This window comes from Manis pentadactyla, chromosome 10 (genome assembly GCF_030020395.1).
Source record: "Manis pentadactyla isolate mManPen7 chromosome 10, mManPen7.hap1, whole genome shotgun sequence".
In the NCBI taxonomy this organism is placed as follows: domain Eukaryota; kingdom Metazoa; phylum Chordata; class Mammalia; order Pholidota; family Manidae; genus Manis; species Manis pentadactyla.
In genome coordinates this window covers 65,757,859-65,782,632 of record NC_080028.1, presented here as the reverse complement: position 1 = coordinate 65,782,632, position 24,774 = coordinate 65,757,859, and positions in this window count along the sequence as shown.

Genomic DNA, 24,774 nt, shown 5'->3' with positions numbered 1-24,774 from the left:
CAGGTCTTGGGCAGTGGAGTGTCATTATCATTTGTCTCCATATATTGCTTGATCTCTGTTGTAATTTGGTCATTGATCCATTGATTATTTAGCAGCATGTTGTTAAGCCTCCATTTCTTTGTGGGCTTTTTGTTTTCTTCTCATAATTTATTTCTTGTTTCAACCTTTGTGCTATTGAGAAGCTGGTTGGCATAATTTCAATCCGAATTAACTGATATTCTTTTTGTGTCTTAGTATGCGACCTATTCTGGAAAATATTCTATGTACACTTGAGAAGAATGTGTATCCTGCTGCTTTTGAGTGTCGTGTTCTGTAGATATCTATTACGTCCATCTGTTCTAATGTGTTGTTCAGTGCCTCTGTCTCCTTATTTTCTGTCTGATTAATCTGTATTTTGGTGTGAGTGGTGTGTTGAAGTCTCCTAAAATGAGTGTGTTGCATTCTGTTACTCCCTTTAATTCTGCTAATATTTGTTTCACATATTTAGGTGCTCCTATCTTGGGTACATAAATATTTATAATGGTTATATCCACTTGTTGGACTGACCCCTTTATCATTATGCAATGTCCTTCTTTCTCTTGTGTTACTTTCTTTGTTTTAAAGTTTATTTTGTCTGATACAAGTACTACTACTCCTGCTTTTTTCTCCCTATTAGTTGCATGAAATAACTTAGTCCATCCCTTCACATACAGTCTGTGCTTGTCTTTGGGTTTGAAGTGAGTGTCTTGCAGGGAGCATATAGATGGGTCTTATCTTTCTATCCATTCTGCAACTCTGTGTCTTTTGATTGATGCATTCAGTCCATTTACATTTAAGGTGATTATCTACAAACACATACTTATTGCTACTGTAGACTTTAAATTTGTGGTTACCAAAGGTTATAAGATACCTTCCTTACTATCTGACAGTCAATTTTAAATCAATTATTACATATTTCAAACACAATATAAAGGTTCTTTTTTTTTCCTCCCCCTCTTCTTCATCCTCCACTCTTTATATATTACATGTCATGTTCTGTATTCTTTGTGTATCCCTTGACCAACTTTGTGGGTAGTTGATTTAATTTTGTATTTGCTTAGCAATTAGTTGGTCTACTTTACTGTGGGTTTATTTTCTCTAGTGACAGCCATTTAGCCATAGGAGCACTTCCATCTAGAGCAGTCCCTTTAAGATACACTGTAGAGATGTCTTGTGGGTGATGAATTACCTCAATTTGTGCTTATGTGGAGATTGTTTAATCCCTGCTTCACATATAAATGGTAGTATTTATGGGTAGAGTACTCTTGGTTGTATTCCCTTCTGTTTCATTGCATTAAATATATCATGCCATTCCCTTCTGGCCTGCAAGTTTTATACTCAGAGATCTGATGATATCTTGATGGGTTTTCCTTTGTATATGATCTTTTCTTGCTCTGTGGCTGGTTTCAGTACTCTGTCCCTGTCCTTGATGTTTGCCATTTTAATTATTATATGTCTTGGTGTCTTCCTAGGTTTCCTTGTGTTGGGAAATCTTTGTACTTCCATTACTTGAGTTACTATTTCCTTCCCCAGATTGGGGATGTATTCAGCAATTTCCTCAAAGAGACTTTCTGTATCTTTTTCTCTCTCCTCTTCTGCTGGTACCCCTGTAATGTGAATATTGTTCCATTTGGATTGCTTACACAGCTCTCTTATTATTCTTTCATTCCTATAGACACTTTTTTCTCTCTGTGCTTCAGCTTCTTTGTTCCTCTCTCCTCTAATTTCTATTTCATTTCCCATCCCCTCTACCTCATCTAATCTGCTTTTAAATCCCTCTGTTGTATGTTTCATTTCAGATACTGTATTTTTCAATGTTTCTATCTTTCCTTGAAGTCATCACTGAGGTGTTGAATATTTTTCTGTAGCTCCATTAGCATGTATTACTTTTATTTTGAAATCTTTATCAAGAAAATTGTTGATTTCAGTTTCACTGAGCTCTCTTTCTGGAATTTTTTCCTGTGTTTTTGTTTGGAACAAATCATTTTCCAGGTCCAGTGGGCTGAGAATGCAGGGAGGAAGCTCTGTGCTATGCCCCTGTAGTAGTTGTAGGTGAGGCTACACCCTGGCTGGCCTGGTATGATGGCAGGGGAAGCAAGTATGCAGGAGAGGTGTCTGCCTTGAAGAAGGACCAGCAGGCTGCATAGTGCAGTGGGGGCTTTGGTACTACATTGCCCGCCAGGGGGATGGAGCATCAGAACCTCCTGCTCTTTCCTACCCTGCTGGGCTGTGTGTGCTGGGATTATTTTGTCCATTTTCCCTTTTATCCTGAGCAGCAAGCTCTGTGTAATATTTGCCCCTTTAGTGCTCCTCTTGCTTCTGGGAAGTCTTTCAAAGCACCCAACTTTCTTTTGTCCCCAAGGGGCTGGTTGTGGGTACCTGTTCACAAACAGCTGGAATCTCAGTCTTTCTGAGTATTGTGCCCATCTTTGCTTTCCAACTCCACTAATTTCCTGAGCACCATGTAATGTGGGTTCTTGTTCCAGGAGCAGATCTCCAGGGGTGGATGTTTAGCAGTCTTAGGCTTCTCCCTCCCTGCTCTGTTTCTCTTCCTCTTGCCTATGGGTGGGAGAGGGGGAGGGCTTGTGTCCTGCTGGATCACTACTTTGCTACTTTACCCTTTTCTGTGAGGTCATCTGTTTTTCCCCAGATGTAAGTCATCTGTTTGGCCATCTTCAGGTTTCTTTTTCAGGATTATTTGTATCTGCTGTATTTTTGTGGGTCATCTTTTTTTCCCCAAATGTAGGTTGTCTGTTCTGCAATCTTCAAGTCACTTTTTCAGGATTACTTGTATCTTCCATATTTTTGTATTTTATGTGTTTTTCCAGGTCCATCTTTTCTGCAAGTTGAAGTTATATTTCTGCAAGTTGAAGCTAAAGTACTTTAATAGTTACTATGATAATATTTTATATGAGATTTCCTTTAAATTTTTGAATATTATATCTGAATCTTAGCATTGCAAAAGATCTATTGATAATTCTACTTTTTCCTGCTTCTACTCCAATAGAGTATAATTTTCACTGACTAAATACATTTTTCTAAAAATAATAAATGTGTATAAATGACAATCTTTGATAGTTTGGAATGAATCCTCTTCCTCAAATAAATTTTTTTTTCAAATCAAACCAATGATTTAGGGAGTATAGACAGATATGAAAGATTTGAATAAATCTTTGACAAGTTCACATTCTCTATATCTGTTTATATCAGCACATACAAAATCAGAGCTAGACTGTTGGGGATTAAATCTCACAGGCTTTATGTATAATGATAACTTGGACTGCGGCATATATTTCCTTCTGATGAAACAAAGCAATACTCGCTGTAGTTTAATAATAATAAATGCTAATATCAATTTCTGACCTAAAAATTGAGTCCCAAAACCTGAATTTAAATTTGTATGCCAATTTTAAGTGGACATATGTTTTTCTTACAATATTTTAAAATAACACAGTGCAATAGAAGTTCATTTTGAAGCAACACACATGTATTTTAAAGGTTACAGTGGATTGTCACTCAGAATCTCTACACTTTGTTACTGGATCCAGGAATTGTATTCTGAATGTGTTTCATGTTGCTGTCAATGAAACAACCATTAATTCTTTAAAAAGTAAAACAAGACCAGTTTTATCATTCAGGCATTTAATTAGAACTTCAAAAATAGATTAATTGTAATTGAAAATGTAGTAAAATATAGTTTGGCGTTTTTTAGAGGAATCTAAATTAGCATGGTTAATGAAGTTACTTTATTTTTTGCTTTGTCAGTAAACTTAGTCCCTTCTCAATCCTTAGAATTGAAAAGCAAATAATCTGGAAAATTAGATGATCTTTTTTCTTTTAACCCCTTGAAGTTGCAAATTTTATTAAAGCAGGTTTATAATAACTGCATTTTAAAGTGAACTTTTGATACCCCAAATATTTTTTTTTGAGTTGGCAATGACTTTTTTTTTATTAAGGTATCATTGATATACACTCATAAAGTGTTCACAAGAAAAACAATGTGGTTATTACATTCACCCTTATTATCGAGTCCCACCCATACACCATTGCAGTCACTGTCCATCAGTGTAGTAAGATGCTACAGAGTCCCTATTTATCTTCTCTGAGCTACACTATCTTCCCCGTGACTCACACATACCATGTGTACTAACCATGATACCCCACAACCCTTTTCTCCCTCCCAGCCCACATGCCCTCCCCAACCCCTCCCCTTTTGTAACCACTACTCCCTTCTTGGAGTCTTTGAGTCTGCTGCTATTTTGTTCCTTCAGTTTTCCTTCATTGTTATACTCCACAAAAGAGGGAAATCATTTGGCATTTGTCTTTCTCTGCTTGACTTATTTCACTGAGCATAGTACCCTCTAGCTCCCTCCATATTGTTGCAAATGGTAGGATTTGTTTATAATTCTTATGGCTGAATAGTATTCCATTGTGTGTATGTACCTATCTTCTTTATCTGTCCATATACTGATGGACACTTAGGTTGCTTCCAAATCTTGGCTATTGTAAATAGTGCTGCAATAAATGTAGGGGAGCGTATTTATTTTTTAATCTGAGAAGTTGTTTTATTTACATAAATACCTAGGATTGGAATTCCTGGGTCAAATGGTATTCATATTTTTAGTTTTTGAGGAAGCTTCATATTGCTTTCCACAATAGTTGAACTAGTTTACATTCCCACCAGCAGTGTAGGAGGATTTCCATTTCTCTGCATCCTTGCCAGCATTTGTTGTTCCTAGTCTTTTCTATGTTGGCCATCCTAACTGGTGTCAGGTGATATCTCATTGTGGTTTTAATTTTCATTTCCCTGATAATTAGTGATGTAGAGCATCTTTTAATGTGACTGTTGGCCATCTGAATTTCTTTGGAGACATGTCTGTTCATATTCTCTGTACATTTTTTAATAGGGTTATTTGCTTTTTAGGGGTTGAGGTGTGTGAGTTCTTTTTATATTTTGGATGTTAACCCCGTGTCATAAGTTATTTACAAATATATTCTCCCATACTGTAGGATGCCTTTTTGTGCTGCTGATGGTGTCCTTTCCTTTTTAGCTTGATGTAGTCCCATTAGTTCATTTTTTGCTTTTGTTTCCCTTGTGAAACAAGATATGTTCAGGAAAAAGTTTCACATGTTCATATTCAAGAGATTTTTGCCTATGTTTCCTCCTAAGAGTTTTATGGTTTCATGACTTCCATTCAGTTCTTTGATTGATTTGGGTTTACTTTTATGTATGGGGTTAGACAATGATACAGTTTCATTCTCTTACATGTAGCTGCCCAGTTTTGCCAACACCACTTGTTGAAGATGGTGTCATTTCCCCATTGTATATCCATAGCTCCATTATCGTATATTAATTGACCATACATGCTTGGGTTTATTTCTGGGCTCTCTAGTCTGTTTCATTGGTCTATGGGTCTGTTCTTGTGCCAGTACCAAATTATCTTGATTCCTGTGGCATTACAGTAGAGCTTGAAGTCTGGAGTATAATCCTCCACCCTCTGCTTTATTCTTCCTTCTCAGGATTGCCTTGGCTATACAGGGTCTTTTATGGTTCCATATGATTTTCAGAATGATTTGCTCTAGTTCATTGAAGAATGCTGTCAGTATTTTGATAGGGATTGAATTGAATCTGTAAATTGCTTTAGGCAGGATGGCCATTTTGACAATATTAAATCTTCCTATCCATGAACATGGATATGTTTCCATTTATTGGTATCTTCTTTAATTTCTCTCATGAGTGTCTTGTAGTTTTTAGAGTATAGTTCTTTCACTTCCTTGGTTAGGTTTATTCCTAGGTATTTTATTTTTTTGATGTAATTGTGAGTGGAATTGTTTTCCTGATTTCCCTTTCTGCAAGTTCAACATTAGTGAAAAGGAATGTAACAGATTTCTGTGTATTAATTTTGTCTCCTGCAACTTTGCTGAATTCAGATATTAGGGTAGTTTTTTGGTGTATTCTTCAGTGGGTTTTTTTGTACAATATCACATCATCTGCAAACAGGGACACTTTATTTATTCCTTCCCTTTTATTTTTTTGTGTTGTCTGCCATGGCTAGGACCTTCAGAACTATGCTGAATAAAAGTGGGGAGATTTGGCATCCCCTTTTCTTGTTACCAATCTTGAAGGAAAAGCTTTCAACTTCTCACTGTTAAGTATTATATTGGCTGTGGGTTTGTCATATATGGCCTTTATTATGTTGAGGTACTTGCACTCTATACCCATTTTGTTGGGAGTTTTGATCATGAATAGATGTTGAATTTTGTTGAGTGCTTTTCCAGCATCTCTGAAGATGATCATGTGATTTTTGTCCTTCTTTTTATTCATGTGGCGGATGATGTTGATGGATTTTTAAATGTTATACCTATCCTTGCATCCTTGGAATAAATCCAACTTGATCATGATGGGTGACGTTTTTGATGTATTTTTGAATTTGGTTTGCTAATGTTTTGTTGAGTATTTTGCATCTATGTTCATCCTTGTAATTTTTTTTTTGCATTGTCTTTGCTTTGTTTTGATATTAGAGTTATGCTGGCCTCATAGAATGAGTTTGGTAGTATTATTTCTTCTACTTCTTGGAAAACTTTAAGGAGGATGGGTACTAGGTCTTCACGAAATATTTGATAAAATTCAGCAGTGAAACCATCTGTTCCAGTGGTTTTGTTCTTTGTTAGTTTTTTGATTACCAATTCAGTTTCCTTGCTGAGTTGGTCTATTCATATTTTTTGTTTCTTCCTGGGTCAGCCTTGGAAGGATGTATTTTTCTAGAAAGTTGTCCATTTCTGCTATGTTATCCAGTTTGTTACCATATAATTTTTCATAGTATTCTCTCATAATTCTTTGTATTTCTGTAGTGTCTGTAGTGATTTTTTCCTTTCTCATTTCTTATCTGTTTTTGTGAGTAGACTCTATTATTTTTCTTGATAAGTCTGGATACAAAATTAATACACAGAAATCTGTTGCATTCCTTTACACTAAGCCTAGGGGTATATGTACTTTGTTTATTTTCTCAAAGAACCAGATACTGCTTTCATTGATTCTTTCTATTGTTTTATTCCTCTCTTTTGTTTATTTCTGCTCTAATCTTTATTATGTCTCTCCTTCTACTGACTTTGGTCCTCATTTGTTCTTCTTTATCTGGTTTCATTAACTGTGAGTTTAGACTGTTCATATGAGATTGTTCTTCTTTCCTAATATAGTCCTATATTGCAACATACTTCCCTGTTAGTACAGCCTTTGCTGTGTCCCACAGATTTTTTGGTGTTTAATTATTGTTGTCATTTGTCTCCATATATTGCTTGATCTCTGTTTTTATTTGGTCCTTGATACATTGATTATTAAGGAGCATGTTATTAAGCCACCATGTGTTTCTAGGCTTTTTCATTTTCTTTGTGTAATTAATTTCTTTCATAAAGGTTTCATACATTTTTGGTCTGAGAAGCTGGTTGGTACAATTTCAATCTTTATGAATTTACTGAGGCTCCTTTTGTGGCCTAGTGCATGATCTATCTTGACAGTGTTCCATGTGCACTTGAGAAGAACGTATATTCTGTTCCTTTTGGAGTTTTCTGTAGATGTCTGTTAGGTCCATCTGTTCTAATATGTTGTTCACTGCCTCTGTCTCTTTACTTACTTTCTGTTTAGTTGTTCTGTCCTTTGGAATGAGTGGTGTGTTGAAGTGTCCTAAAATGAATGCATTTCATTCTATTTCCCCCTTTAATTCTGTTAGTATTTGTTTCACATATGTAGGTGGTCTTGTGTTAGGTGCATAGATATTTATAATTTTTATATCTTCTTGTTGGACTGACCCCTTTATCACTATGCAATGTTTTTATTTGTCTCTTGACACTTTCTTTGATTTGAAGTGGATTTTGTCTGATGCAAGTACTGTAACTCCTGCTTTTTTCTCCCTATTATTTGCATGAAATATCTTTTTTCCATCCCTTTACTTTCACCCTTTGTATGTCCTTGAGTTTGAAGTGAGTCTCTTGTAGGTAGCATATAGATGGATCTTGTTTTTTAATCCATTCAGGGACTCTATGTCTTTTGATTGGTGCATTTGGACCATTTACTCTGAGTGTGATTATCAATAGGTGTGTACTTATTGCCATTGCAGCCTTCAGATCTGTGGTTGCAAAGGTTCAAGGGTGATTCCCTTACTATCTAACAGTCTAATTTAACTCACTTAGTATGCTATTACAAACAGAATCTAAAGTTTCTTTTTGTTTCCTTCTTTTTCCTCTTCCTCCATTCTTTATATATTAGATATCATATTCTGTACTCTTTGTCTATCCCTTGATGGTCTTTTGGGGTAGTTGATTTGATTTTACATCTGCTTACAAATTAACTGTTCTACTTTCTCTATAGTAGTTTTATTTCACCTGGTGACAACTCTTTAGCCTTTGGAAGATTTCCATGTATAGCCATCCCTCCAAAATACATTGTAGGTGTAGTTTGTGGGAGGCAAATTATCTTAGCTTTTGCTTCTCTGAAAGTTGTTTAATGCTTCTTCAAATTTAAATGATAATCTTAGCATATAGAGTATTCTTGCTTTGAGTCCATTCTGCTTCATTGCATTACATATATCATGCCACTCCCTTCTGCTCTGTAAGATTTCTGTTTAGAAATCTTATTATAGCCTGATGGATTTTCCTTTGTATGTGATCTCTTTTCTCTCTCTAGTTGCTTTTAAAAGTCTGTACTTAACCTTGTTCTTTTTCATCTTAATTATTATATGTCTTGGTGTGTCTTCCTTGGGTCCCTTGTATTGGGAGATCTGTGCACCTCTATGGCCTGAGAGACTATCTCCTTCCCCAGATTGGGGATGTTTTCAGCAATTACCTCCTCAAATATGCTTTCTATCCCTTTTTCTCTCTCTTCATATTCTGGTACCCCTATAGTGTGAATATTGTTCCATTTGGATTGGTCACACAGTTCTCTCAATATTATTTCATTCTTAGATATCCTTTTATCTCTCTGTGCCTCAGCTTCTTTGTATTCTTCTTCTCTAATTTCTATTCCATTTACCATCTCTTCTACTACAACTAATCTGCTTTTAAATCCTTCCATGGTATGTTTCATTTCAGATATAGAATTTCATAATGATTGAATCTCTGCTCTAAATTCATTCCTGAGTTCTTGAATATTTTTACCTACCTCCATAAGTATGTCTATGATTTTTATTTTGAACTCTCAGGAAGATTGGTGATCTCAGTTTCACTTGGTCCTTTTTGTGGTGTTTGTGAGATTTTTGTTTGAACCGTGTTCCTTATATGTGGTGTACCCTAGTGCCCAGAAGCTCTAGTCTCTGGAGCTGCTCAGCTCCTGGAGGGTGTCTGGGGTTGCAGGTGAGTGACACTGCTTCCTTCAGGGAGGAAAGAGCTGTTTCATGCTTCCCGGTTGCAGTGCCTATCGACATTGTCAGAACCAGTCAGCCAAGCACTCAGGTGTAAGCCTCTGTGCTTTGTGTTTGTAACTGCTGTAGGTGGAGCTTCCCTCTGGCTGGCCTGATGCCAAGATATGAACTTCCAGTTTGTGAGCCAGTGCCAGCAGGCCAGGAGGAAGGTGCAGCAGGCTGCATATGACAGTGAGGTGTCTTGGAGCTAAGAAGCCAGGGGGATGGAGCGCCTGAAGTACCTGAGAGTCCCCAACCTGCTGGGCAGAGAACACCCAGACAACCTTGTCCACCTATCCCTTCTTCCAAGCAGCAAGCTCCATGCAATCCCCACTCCTTCAGCAGCCTGTTACTGCTAGGAAGCCTCTCAGACCACCCACCTTTCCTTTTTCCCAGAACAGCCGGATGTGGGTCCCTATCCTCCACAAACATCTGGAATCTCAGTCTGTTGAAGTATTCTACCTGTCTTAGCTTTCCAACCCTACTAATCTTCAGAGCACCATGCAGTGTAGGTTTGTGTTCCCAAAGTAGATCTCCAGCGCTGTGTATTCAGCAGTCCTAGGCTTCCAACTCCTCCCCACTCTGTTTCTCTTCCTCCTGCAGGTGAGCTGGGGTGGGGATGGGCCTGGATTCTGCCAGATCAAGGCTTTGGTACATTACCCTGTTTTGTGAGATTTGCTCTCTTCTCCAGATATATACAGTCTGGCACAGCCTTCTTTCCTGTTGCTCTTTTGGGGTTAGTTGTATTAACTATGTTTTCATATTATATATATGGTTTGGGGAGGAGTTGTGTGTCTCACCTCTCACACTGCCATCTTTAATCCCTGCCGATACCTTAAACATTTTTATTTATTTTCCTTTGCCTACCAGAGATACATCAATATATAACATAATTTTTACCCCATCTTTCTTACCTTGGTAAACAGACTAGAGACAATTTTAAATCTGCATAACTCTACCAATCTCCAGGTAAATACTAAAATTAACTTGAATTTATATATATATATATATATATATAAACATGATCCAGCTGATTTCTTGTTTGATGTATGATTCCTTCTGGCCAGTAGCTGCCAGCTCCTCTGACATTTCATTCATTCAAAAAATATTTATCAAATATCGAGCATATTCTTAGCCCCATTCTGAATATGGGACATAAGATAGACTGCCTCTGAACTAAGGCACATACAGTTTGTTTGAGGAGGAATGGACAGACCATAAAAAAGGAAAATAAAAATCTCACAGGAGAGTATCAGGTGGGAAACATGCTTTGATGAAAAAAGGAGAGTATTGTGATACCAAGTAATGGGGAAGCTACTATTAAGTTGATTTGTTGGGGAAGATCTGTTAGAAGGCATGCTTTTAGGTAAGCCAGAAATATTAAGAAGCCAACCATTTCCAAGTTACATGAAAGACAACTAGTTTCAGTGGTAGTAATAAAAGGGAAGAAATATTCAGGTGATTTCTGATGTAGAAGCAGTACCAAATGCTTGTAGGAATTTGCATGTTGTTTTAAGTCTGGAGAAATGTTTCTAGAAGGTTTTAGATTCTTGAATATTGAATATTTCAAATATTCACTCTGACTGATGGTTGAAGAATGGAGGAGGAAGGGAACTTAAATAAAGACAGGTAAAAATATATTGACAAAGTTGGTAATCTGGTCTAGACATAACCATGGTCAGGCTTACTATGTTAGTGATGCAGTGGGAGGTAAGTGCAAATATTTTTGACATATTTGGGAGATAGGTTGAAAATATTTGCCAAAAGAAAGGAGAATGAAAACATGAAAATCAACAAAGATTCTCTGGCTTTTAGTTTTCTCAGTTAAGATAGTGTTGGTGCCATTTACCAAGAGAGAGAAGCCTGGTAAACAACATGATCAGGGTATAAAATCAGGATTTCCACTGGGATGTCCTGAATTGGATATGCATATTGATTAGGTGTGGATGTCCAGTAAACCATTGTATATATGAGTCTGGATTTCAGGTGAGAGGTCAGAGCTGAAGATGGACCTCTGGGGAGTCTCAGCATGAGGATGTTATCTGTAGTCATGGAATTGCATGTAGTTACTTGAGGTAGATAGATTCAGATAGGAGAGTGGGTTTGATGGCAGACCACACGGGCACTCAATCACCTAGAGTCAAATGACACAAATGGACAATCCAGCACTAGACACTGAGATCTAGTGTGAAATAAGGTAGGAGAAAATAGAGTGTTATAAAGAAAGTAGACTACAGAGGAATAATCTGATTTAAGAATAGGAAGTCATATTTTACAGTAAATAAAAAAGTTGAGAATCAAAAATCAACATTTACCAAGATGGAAGTTATAGGTTTCCCTGACAAAAGCAGTCTATTGTAATAGCAGAGGTGAGATGAGGAGGAAAGAGAAATGAGTAAGTACAGACAGTAAGAACAGACTCTCTGTTCCAAAATATTTTTTTTCTTTATGAAGGGGAAGAATAGAATGAGGCAGTGCCTGGAAAGGAACATGGTATCAGAATAAATAGATGATTCTAGATAATCAGAATTTTAAATGATGGAAATCAGAGCACGTTTATATGTTGACGGAAAAAAACCAATAGATAGTATTTATGAAGGTGACAGAGAAAAGTCACAGGAACAAAGTAGTTTAAAAAGTGATAGTGCAGAGGTAGATGCACATGGTTTTGTTAATATTTAGAAAAGAAGCTAATATAGGGGAGTCTTGACAACAGAACACTTGTTCCTGACATCCAGTAAAAGGGGTTGGGATGATAGAGAAGAGGGCAAGATGGGGTTAGAGTAATTGATGTAGAGAACAATTTGGAGATAAAAATCTGGCTAATGATGAATGATCTGGGTGGCTTAAACATGGCAGTTGACTCAGGAAAATGTAAATAAAGGAAATAGTGCTGAATATGTCTTAGTACTTTGTAAGCAATCTGGTGAAACACTATTTTTCCCTATGCAGCATAGAAAAACTACTTGTGTAAAAAATGCATTTATGAGAAAGTAACCACATGTTTGGAGGTCACAGTGATGTCAGTGTCTGCATGTGCTTGCAAATGTTTATTCCACTTTCTGTATTACTTCTTAGTGGACCAATAACACACATTTGCTGACATCAATTTGAAAAACACTTTGAGTAAGACTGCCTTACAGATAAAGCTGTAATTTACAAGTATTCTTATTTCATTTGTGAATCACACAATAATAAAATCTAGACAAACTATAGCACACTTCCTCATTTAGAAATTTCATTTTTACTTGTAAATCATATACATGCAGTACTATGCTGTTATATAAAATTTAAATAAAAAAGGACACTTAAAAAATAACCATGAAGTGACTAAAGAAAAGATGAAAACTCATAATTGTACTTAAAATTAAGGCTTGTAGAAAATGTAATATATAAAGAAACTGGCATCAATGATAAGGTATATAAATGTGGATTAAGAAAAATTTTGCTCAGGTGTCATGTTAGGTTTTTAATTGCCTTTGATATCAGGATAATGCTGGCCTAAGAAAAAGAGTTTGGGAGTGTTTTCTTCATTTTTTTCTGGAAGTGACTGAGAAGGATTGATGTTAATTCTTCTTTAAATGTTTAGTACAATTCACTGGTGAAACCATCTGGTATGGAACTTTCTCTTTTGGGAGGTTTTTCATTACTCTTTTATCTCCTTGCTCATCATTGATCTGTTCAAATTTTCTACACCTTTATAATTCAATCTTATAATATATAATTATATTCATTATATTTATAATAAAATTTACTAAAATGTGTTACAAGTAACTAGATACAATAATTTATTAATCATTAAATATGCACAGTGTGTGTGTGTATATATATATATATATAGTTATACAATATAAAAAGGGGTAAATTGTGACATAAAAGGGGTCAGTAAAAAGGCAGAGTGTTACATATGAACAAAATTAAGTTATTATCAGTATGAAATAGAAATCTGGAGCCGTAGAGCCTGGAGAGGCCTGGTGCCTGGATTCTCAGGAGCCTGGTGCCACGGGAGCCCCCTGGGGCTGCATGAGTTGCCTAGGTCACTGGAGCCTACAGACTCTAGAGTAAGCAGGGGTGGCTTGGATTTATAGGAATCCACTGGGAATCCTGTTCTCCAGAAAGTCACTTGGGGTCTCTGAACTTGGCAGGTGTCGGGTGAGCCAGGGACCTGGGGTTGTGGAAGCCTATTGGGAGCCTACTGTGGAATCTGCCTAGAGCTTCCTGGGACTGCTGAAGGAGGCAAGTACAATTCTTTAATTGTAATGCAATTTTTTTGGAGTAACTGGAAACTTTTTAAATACACTAATTTGTACAAAAATAAATGCCTTCTTAGATAAAAGGAAAGGAAATAAACAATAATTTTAGACTACTTCATCCTTAACAACCATAACACTAAATATCTAAACTAATGTAATGCATCAAAATAATTCTAAGGGAAAATCAGTCTAAAATTATTTAATTAAGAAATGAGTAAATGAAAGAAAAATGTAATCGGGATTCAACTTATGAAACTGGAAAAGATAACAAAACTAAGAGTCTCAATTGTGTTACAGCTAAAAATTAAATTGAAGGTAAACTGTAAAATTGACAAATATATTAAAGAGCTATTTATCTGAGCAATCAATGTAAGAAATAAAACTGTGATAAAAATAAATGGAGAAAATGCATAGAGAAAGGAAGAATTAGACTAGGCATTTAACTTCAGAAAATCAGGCTGTAAAAAAAACTATATATGTAATATTGCATATAATTCTATCCCGAAAATTAAAGTTCTAGAAGTGGAAAATTTTTGATAAAAACAGTATGCTCCAAGTGTAACTGAAGAATCCATTAAAATGTATGAGAAAGCTTTTTCAAATTAAAAATAAATAAGCAAAAATAATTGAAGTATTTTTCCAACAAGGGGTTCTTCACTAGAATTGTGTCTAGGACTGTGATATCCTGGGTCTGTTACACAGTATGTCATGTCTTAATCCTTGAAAGGGGAGAGAAAAAAATCTTTTGATTCATTTCATGAAGTAAGTGAAAACTTGATACAAATGGTAATAAATAGACACCAGGAAAATAGCATAAGCATAGTGCAAAACACTAATATCCCCACCATCACCTGCTGTTAGGTTTGAACAATGACTTACATTTTTTCGATTAGAAGGATGAAGGAATTATTGACAATAAATTAAAAAATGGTCCTTATGGGTTTGAGGTGTAATTCTTAATTGGTTCACCTACCCCTGAATTTCTCTAACCAGAGGTCTCCTATAGTTGTTCAACTGCTTTACTTTCTGGTAAGGTTTAGAATCACTGAACACTGGAACACCTTCTTGTTTATCATTTATTGACAAATGCAAATTAACCTCTAAGTCAATTTCTTGGGATATTAGATCTAAATATTAAATCTAAAATCTAATGTCTACAATTAAAAACAAATCCTTGATTTTTCTCCTTTTGCTACAAAAAAAACCCCAAAGCCCCATTCATCTCAGAACTCTCCAAAAATAATTACTATTACACTGTGACCAAGTATAGTTTACACCAAAAATAGAAAAATAATTTAGCCATACTTTGGAAGGTCTATTAAATAGAACGGGATGATAACAGTGATTTTTAGAAGCAGTAGTTGTAGTAGTAATAGTAGTAGTAATAATAATATAAAAAAATCTGTGCCAAACATTTTCCTAAATGTTTTGCATGTAATACGTTATCTAATTCTTGTTATAACCTTCTGTGGTGGAGTTACCCAGAAATGGAAACTGAAGCCTAAAGAGATTTATAACTTGTCTGAAAACACAGCTATTAAGTACCTGGACACACACAGTCTGCATTTGTCTGGGTCTGTGCCGGTAACCATGCACCATAAAATGTTAACAGTAGAAAAAGTAGAAATTTTCATTATTTGAAGGTTCTTAACCTGGAAAACCACTTGGAGGACCAAGTACTCTTAGTAACACTGCTCCTTCTCTAGCCCTAACTCAGCCTATTCTAATACCTATAGGAGAGTCACAAAACTCTGTCTGTCTTTGTCACTATTCCAAACAAGATTTCTGAAGATCTGCAGAGTATCTTATGCTCTTGGTAAGACTGTCCCTCCCTTGTCCTACATGCTGACTGCTTACAAAATGTTTAACAGATTAATTCTAAAAAGGAAGCTATAATTAGAATTGATTACCCAATTTCCCCGAAAAAGCCATCAGTACTAATCTGATCATTTTATAGACTTGTTTGTTTCAGAAAGAAAAAAATCCCAAAACTTCTACAATCACCCATATGGCTCTATACATTCCCTAATTGGAGCCAGTGTCCTACAATTTCCTGACTCCCTCAACACAGTCCCTGTATTCCCCCTCAACAGAAAATCCTTTATATCTTAACAAGTTCTTTCTCAGTATTTTAACCTACTCCTTACTCTTTCAAAACCTGTGAACCTTCCACAGCCCCTGCTTTGCTTACAGCCCATTCAGTTGGTGGCTAGGTTTTTGTTTATGTCTCTGCCTTTCCATTGTGTTCTTTTCACAGTCCTTGTATGTGGGTCTGGACTGTATCTGTAAATGGGGACATGGGCTGCCGCGTTTGAAATGTCATCAATGTGGATGTTGCAGTTTCTCATGGTGATGAGATGATGACAAAGAACCAGGTGCTAAAATCTTTAAGGACTGAGGGAGATAAAGCAGGACTTTGTATAGACCTTGTAGAACATGAAAGAGAGGGAGTGGGTAGTGTAATCTCGGGGGAAATAACTGAGGTGCTGAGAGAAGAGCAGCAGCAATATGGGTGTGCAATGAGAGGAGACATCTCCTCTTGGTCCAGACCTATGCACAGGGCTTGTGGAAGGGTTTCTTTTTTCCTGCTAGAGTCATTTTATCCTATACTGTTATGGGAGCTTTATATTTTAAAGTGTCAGAAGTAACTTCATTTCTCCTTTCAAGGAGACTATTTCTTTTATTTGTTTGATAATTCTATATTTTTATAATCAATGATAACTAGAGGAATTTTGAAACCTTACATTGAAGTATTATTTACCTTTGTAGTTTTTCTTTCACAAAGCATAACACTAGTAATTTCCACTAGATTGGTATTCATTCCTTATTTCTTAGGAAAACATCACACAAGTTAACTGATTTAATTCATTAAACATTTATGATTGCTTATGAGGTGTCAGAAACTTGCTAGGTACTGTGAAAATAATGGAAACAGAACATAGCTGATCCTTCAAGTCATGGATTTAACTACACTTAAAAAACAGTTTTCAAGAAACTTTTATTTGTGAATTGCTCTTTGGAGCAGAGCCAAGGCTGTGGCATAATGACATGAATTTTGCTTCAAACACTAGCAAGAGTAAAATTTAAAAATAAGAAACTGAATATTTGGTGCAAATTTTAAGCCTCTAACTCTTGAGTCTTCAGTCACAGTTGCAACTTATCCCTGGGTCCTGGTCAATTCCCTTGATAGCCAGTGTAGCTGAACTGAGGTAAAAAACTCAGGACAGGAGCTTAAAGAAGAGCAGGAGATAAAGCCAAATATAGGAGAAAGATATCCCTCTTCTCTTCATGATCCTGCAGATCTGATGATAAATACAGCTATTTCTTTATGGTTAAAACCTTCCCATTTCTCATTACATCAGAACATGATAAACTTTATTGAAACATTCTACATCATGTATCTTTCTCAAATGGTGAAAACTTATATACTAAAAGGGGCCCAGTAAGTGTTGGTAAATAATTGCTAAGGCAAGGACCAGAATAATGACTCAAAACCTTATTTTTGTAACTCAAAGCTTATTCTATTGAATAAACTTTTTTGACTAAAAATAAATAAATAAATCCTTTTTTACTATCTAGCTTTTAAACACGAGCATCATCATGATAATACTGTGCAAGTATGGGATGCTTTTATTCTGTAATCTCTTTCAAACTTCTTACATTGGAAAGGATATTGATTTGACAGTGGTGTTAAGGGATTTGAATGCAATTGTAACAACATCATCCATCAAACCTAAGTGTAGGAATCACTCTGAAATTTACAAAGTGATGTTTTATTAGTAATGTGAATGCATATTTGTCAGTAAGTATGCAACTCTAAGTTTGCATGTTGGCGATTTATAACATGTTACTTATAGGATATCCTTAGAAGGATAATTTCTAGGTTTTGGTTTAAGCAGTGTAGTTGTTACAAAGAACTGAGTACTTAGTGCCTGAAAACTTAGGTTCAGATGCTATCTCTGACATTTCTTAACTCAATATTTTATGACACATCATTTAAAAATCATGTGCTAGGCTTTCCTCATGTAGAAAATAAGAATAAAACAATTAATATGGCTTTTTACACAAGATGATACAGATATACAAGTCTTTACATAGAGTATAAACTACCTTAAAATCTATTACCTTATTTGAAGATCACTCAAGATTGTTATTTGCAAATGAGAATAGATTTATGTTTTTATACTAGAAGTCATTTCCCTGATATAACGTATATTTGTTATTTTGTTATCATGTGAGTATTAACTTCCATATTTTTCAAAGAATGAAGATGAGAGTTAATGAAGCAATACTGTATCAGGCCCAGCCTTCTCTATCTTTTCAACTTACAATGTTTCTTTCTTGCTTACTACCTTCTAGCAAAACTAGTATTCTCCAAGAGGTCTAAATTATGCCTGGTTTATTCCCATTTTAGGAGCTTGGACAAGTATTTCTTCTATCTTTACTGGCTGACTCCTGGCGTTTAGACATGAGGCGTTCCCTAATCATCTGTTCTAATGGAGCATCTAATGACTCTCAAATAATCTTACTTTAATCCTTTTGAGAATACTCATCACCACTGTATATTTTCCTGTATCTTCATGTTGATATCCTCTCCCTAGAATTAATCTTGATGAATATAGGAACCTTGTCTTTGTTCTTCATTACAGTATTCATAGTACCTACAATGGTGTCTCGCAAAGAGTCGGTTCTCAACATATGTTTCTTAAATGATCATAGAGAATCTCCAAGCTGAGCACTTCATTTGGTGTTGGGGAATAGAGAGGTGCACTGTCCAAGGTACACAGAAAGTTTCTTGGATCTGGGTTCCATTTCCTCTGTACTTTACCATGCTGATTAACTCTAATGAATACTAATATTGGTGATATTATGACAATTCACAATCTTATGTTCAAACTTACTGCAAGCAGCATCAATCTACTGTATTTTTTAAAAGCTGAGAAATATATTCAGGAAAGAGGAGATATCCTGCCATCCAAATAAAAAGAAATGCTGACAAGGTGATCTGAATCCATCAGTCCTTCAAGTAACAGAAGCAGAAAGCCTATGTATAAAAGAAATCCTTTCAGTCAGAATAATCTTAAAGGCACCTAAAACTCCAGATGATGAAGTGATATTGGAGAGAGTTAGATCAAAACACATTGATTTTTATGATTCCGAAGTGGTGTTTCTAGTAGTTTCAACACAGACATTAAAAAAATGAACAAAGTATGGCCATAGTTTCTGATAGAGATTCAAACACAAGATTAAAGTCCATACTAAAAAATTATTGACTAAAAAAGTTAAGGAAAACAGTCTTCTCTCGTGTTAGGAAGAACCAAAAACATAAGCACTTATCCACTCCCTTTGAGTGTGAGGGGAAAAAAAGGGAAGATTACTGATTGCTAAAACATTTTAAGTTAAATATGATTGAGTATCAAACATTTTGTAATATTTAATAGTTTATAAAGCTGAGTTTTTTTCATTCTCAAATTGAATAATCCTTTGTAAATAGTATTTTTAATTTCCCTTTTAAAGATGGGGATAGTTACTTCAGCTTTGATATATAAAGACTTTAGAAGTTACCAGTCCTGTTCTTATAAAAAGAAAAAGTTGAACAAACACACAAACAAAAAAATCAATGACTTTTCTTGGGCCTATGGGAGAACTGAAGTCTCAGGCAGTCAGCCACCATGAAATCAGTAGATACAGGAATATACAGAGAGATATAAAATCCAAGATTTGCTTACCTGGAGCAGAAAGCAGCTGGTTACCATAAACTGGGAGGAAAGTAAGAAATTGCTTACTTAGTAAATTTGACTAAGTCTTGGAGTCAGAGTATAGATTTGTATGCAAATCCTAGGGCAACAGTCATTGTCACAATGGGGCCCCACACTCCATTAGCTTTCCCTCCAGGAACTCCACTAGGATCTCAGGGACAGGATTCAAGAATCGTCTTCCTTGTGGCCCGAGCAGTGGGAAAAGAAGAGTCACCAGTGTGGAACTGATCCAGATCCTTCTCCTTAAGAGGCCTACTCTTCAGGGGAAAACCTGTAACCAAGGGACAATACTGAAACCTTATCCTAGCTAGACCAAGGAACTCCATTCCATTCAGTCTGTGGCAGCCTTCTTGACTCAGCTAGGAAGAAAAAATCCTTAGTCAACAAGAGAGAGAATTTCAGGCAATAGACTGTAAATGCTGTAGCCAAGGAGAGGTGTAACAGCAAGAGGGAAAAATAACTCCTTAGAGGAGACAGAAGCACTCATAAAGTCTGCAATCCTAAAACACAGTTTCAGTAAGGGACTGTGACATCTCTGGAGACTTTGGAAGTATCATCCCCTCACTTTACCACCATACCAACAGTGCCCCAGCATAATAGCGGTAGATCACCGCGGCAAGGTACAGGACCTTCTGAGAAGCAGTACAAAAAGACAGCCCCAAACCCAGGAGGAGTGACCAGAATTAGGACACTAGAGGAATCTGAAGTCCGTGGTACCCATAACTACAGCAAACATTGGATATACTTGACTGAAATGTGAAAAAACAAACAAACCCTAAAAACTGAAACCAGCTATCCTTTTCGCAATGACCCTGGCAGGATCAGGTAATGATACCCAAAGGCAAATTCTCCTCTTCCATATTCCAAACTTTCAGCCTCCATTGAAAACTCTCTACTGAAAAATCTACCAGGGATCCAGCTGGCAAAGGATAAATTGAACTTGCTGAGCCCAATCCCCATCACAAAGTAAAGGGTAAGTCTGGAACTGAGACCCAATAGCTTAAAAGCCAGCACAGCCCACATCTTCAATGACTATTTAGCATCTTATACACTCTTGTGCTACATCTGCCCTTTAAAACAAAACATAATGCTTTCCCATAGCCAGATATAACCACCCTTCATACTAACAAAGATGTTGTGTCATCCTCTTTCCAAGTCCAAACATTCACATCTATCCCTGGGTGACACGCATGGCATCCATCTCTAAATGGTGTTAATTGCTTCTTAAAAATAGTAACAATCCTACTTTTAGTAAATTTAAGGATTAAATTATAAAATTACACACCAACAACAATCCTTATATAAAGTAAGGAGAGAAAGAGGAGAGGGGGAGGGGGAGAAGAAAGAAAACAAGACAGTAAATGTATACAAACAAATATATAATAAGCAAAGAAAAATATTCATAGTAGGGAAAGTTCCCATTTCTGTAACCTGTCACAAAATCATTCTTTATATTTACATTTCTCTTCTTTTATCCATTTGCCTTCAGTCAGAAAGAAGTTTAGCTGGTCAAGGCTTTTATCTCACAAAGTGATGTATACCTTAATTACTGAATGTTTTGAATACTCATTTGAATTTTTAATGAACTTCAAAATTTGATACAGAGGTAGTAAGAGGTGCCTAAGAGGATACCCTGCATTCCAAGCCTTGTTTTCCTTCTCTCACATATTGGGTAGTTCTGAGGAGATGCCTGTTGAATTACATGGATTTTTTTTAATGAAAAAGAAAAGAATTTGCTTTTTAAATTTTCACATTCTTTTCTTGTTCTATAATTATAAAATTAGGTTTAGAGAAAAAAATTTTTAACCAGTTAGTAACAGATGATATGAAAGAAAAAAAATCAAGTAGAACTCTTTCTTCCTAATCAAGCAGAGCAACTTATTTTCTTATGTTGATTGAAATGTTATTTATTTACCTAAACTGAGACCATTTTGCTCCTTTTCAGCTTCCCTTCCAGGAAAGCAAGTACAGAAGTGCTGACACAATCTTTTTATTTTTCATTTTTATTCATTTTAAACATGTTTTTATGTGACAGGTCAAAATGATAGGTTATAGTACAAGACACCAAAGAAATGAAAAAATGAACTGTATGTAATATCAGTGGCCTCCTGAGGTTTTTCAGAATTAAGGTCAACCCAGAACTCCCATCTGTACCTATCACCTCCATCACCTGTTGTTAACACAAGCCCACAATCTGCTTTCCTCTCTTCCTCACTGTCCCAGAGAGATTGCCATCACTAAATTTTCTGTTCCCTCCCCCCTCATAGCCTTATGATTTTGAGGTCCAGAAAAGAAATGCTTTACTCCTTCAACCCCCTAGAAATTCACAACAGGCTCTACTGTTGGAGCCAGTCTCAGAGAACAAAGGTCCATCATGTGTTCTATTGGTCGCTCCGACCCCACGTAACAGTCATTCACCATAAAGGATGAGTAGCATTTCCCAGAGTGGTCATATAGACATATGGGAAGAAAAATGAGTAAAGACTCACCTAAGGGCAGAAATTAAATATATGTATTTTTGACCTTATGTCTTCTAAATGCCTGGTAAGGTGCCTTGTAAGATATATGGATTCAGTGAACAATGGTTAATAAGAATTACATTGAGATACCGTAGAGTGAAGCCACTAAGTTAATTTTTTTCTGATAATCTGTTTCCTTTAGGTGTGATGGGTAAGTGGGAAGGGAGAGCTAAGCAGTAAAATCATGCAAGTCATGTATGATAGCCACACTTAAAGTCACATGTATCAATCCCTTCAAACTGTACTTAGTTATCAGTTTACTCCATACTTTTGTATATTTGAAGCAAGTCATATAAAAAATATTTACAAAAAATGTGAACCTTATCTATGAGTTTTTGAAATTATTTCACATAAAAATTATATCCAGTGATATCAGCTTAGGTTCATGATGAAGACAACATTTAGGCATCCATAAGTACTTTTATGTTTTTAAAAATGCAAATTGATAATCATATATAAAGTGAGAATTCACACATTTCTCATAAAGCCTTTAGATGATAACGACTTTGGGTTGACTGCCCTAAGAAAAAGGAAGTGTAAAAGTAATTCAGAAAGCAGTTCAGTCGCTTGCTTTTTATTCTTTCTCAAATAACCTGACTGAAGACCTTCCTTCAAGCAATTTACTCCAGTTAGTGGAAGAGAAAGCACACATTACTTGGGTATCCAGATAGTCACTGCTTTTGTTTTTCTTTAAGGGAAAATATTTGATAAAATTATGAATATGTACTCATGATATATCTATAGCACTATCAATTTCATGTCTGTTCAGCTGGGTGTTTTATTTAATTTGCAGGTGTAAATATTGATCTGTCTGCTTTTTTAATCTTCCATGAACATTCAGTGAGGTGGCTTTTTTTTTGTTAAAGAGCCTTTTAAATTAAATTTGCCCATAACTTTGAACAATAATCATTGTTGCTTTTCACTAAATGTTTCTGGTTCTGCTTCTGGACTAACAGCAGAATTACATTATCCTGTCCCCATATAATTTGGGGCTAACATAATGGGTAGAGGCTTTAAGAACAATGCATGAACATGTGATTCTGTACTTCCCTTTTCCTATATGCTACCTCGTCTTGCCTGGGTGCTTTTGTAAGTATAGAGAGTAAAACTTCCTGCCAACTTTTTTTGGAACATTTAATTAGCAATAAATAAGTTTGGGTTTAATTTAGCCACAGAAATTTGGAGGTATTTTTTCCAAAGCATAGCTTAAAACCTAATGCATCCTAAGAGGAACATTTAGAAATCCTATTTTCTTGTTGTATTTGGAAAATGTTGACATAAAATTTGTGGTTCCCTTTTCTTTACTATATGTTCTAAGTGCTTTGGTAAGTGTGAGCATAAAGTATAAACAAGAGATGAAGGGATGGGAGTTGGAGTGGGATGAAAGAAGGGAGAAAAACTGAGTATAATATAGATGTAGTATTGTTTTAACAACCACAGTGAACTAAGAGCTTATGTGATCTACCATAATTTTGATTACTGAAAAAGCATGATGTAATACTCAACCATCACCTCTCACCTCCCCTTGCCCCTATTGCTTTCTTAGATGACTTGTCATTGTGGATGCTTTTCAAACATTTAAAATCTTTCCATCTTAATGACAGTGAGGAACAACCTTTCTTTGCAATATACATCTCAGGCTTCCAAACCCAGTGGTGTTTATTAAGTTACTAGACATGTAGAATGCAGTTTTCTCTCAAGAGAAATGACATGTTTATTTTGGATGTTTATACCAGCTTCCATTCTCCTGCAGGGAGAGAGGAAGAGAATTGTTAGGTTGTAACAAATATTAAAAGCAATGCCCAATAGGAGGATTAGAGTTACACTGAAAAGAGACCCTTGCTGAAACTGAACTCAGCACAGATTTGGTGGATTTAGGAAATGGGAACTAGCAATAAAATAACCCAAAAATTATAAAGAATTTTACATATGGTGCTCTCTTAAGTACAGAAGACCCCACCAGCGCCCTTAATCTTCTCCCAATTAGATCTCTGTTCCTCAGGCCACTGCTGAAAGGCTGCAGGAATGGCTGTTGCTCACAGCTTTCCTTCTCCGAAATGGAATCGCTGCTGTTTGTCTACAGTGTGTCCAGTAAGCATATTTAGTTTCTAATTCTTTCCCTGAAGTTACTGGTTTTCGTTTTCTAACTCAACTGACTAAATGTTAAGTTACTGATTGCAAAGAATATTAAGCAATATTATTTTTAAGCTGAAAAGCAGTAAATTATGAAAGCCAAAAGAGCAGGCTCTTTTAATTGTGTTAAAACTGTATTTGAATACCAGATTTACCACTTAAAAAATCTATACTTTGAACAAGGGCTTAAAACTTTTTACATTTCACTTAAATTGTCTTCAGAATGATGATGAAAATGATTGTGATGTTAATAGTATTTACCTTATTTTAAAAACAGTAATAAATATTTCATATACAACTAGGGCTGTCAGACTTAATGGCTATTAAATTTGATTTTTAAATCAATAACAATTAATATTTTAGTTTAAATATGGCCCAAATATTTGAGCATACTTATACTGAAAGCATATATATGCTAATGCAAATATATAATTTGTTTTTACTGTTTATCTGAATTCAAAATTAACAGGCGTTAAGTGTATTTTTATTTGCCAAATTTGGGAACCATATAGATAACCTCAAAACAGTGTGTAATATATGATGTTAGCAAAGCAGTAACTGTTGTAATTATTTTTACTATGTCAATCCCTTGAAGTTTTCCTAGATTTTTATATTTTGAAACAAGTTTGATTCAGCATTACCAAAAATAATCAACTATAATCTTCTAAAGCAAATGTAAATCTCATTTATTCCCACCCTT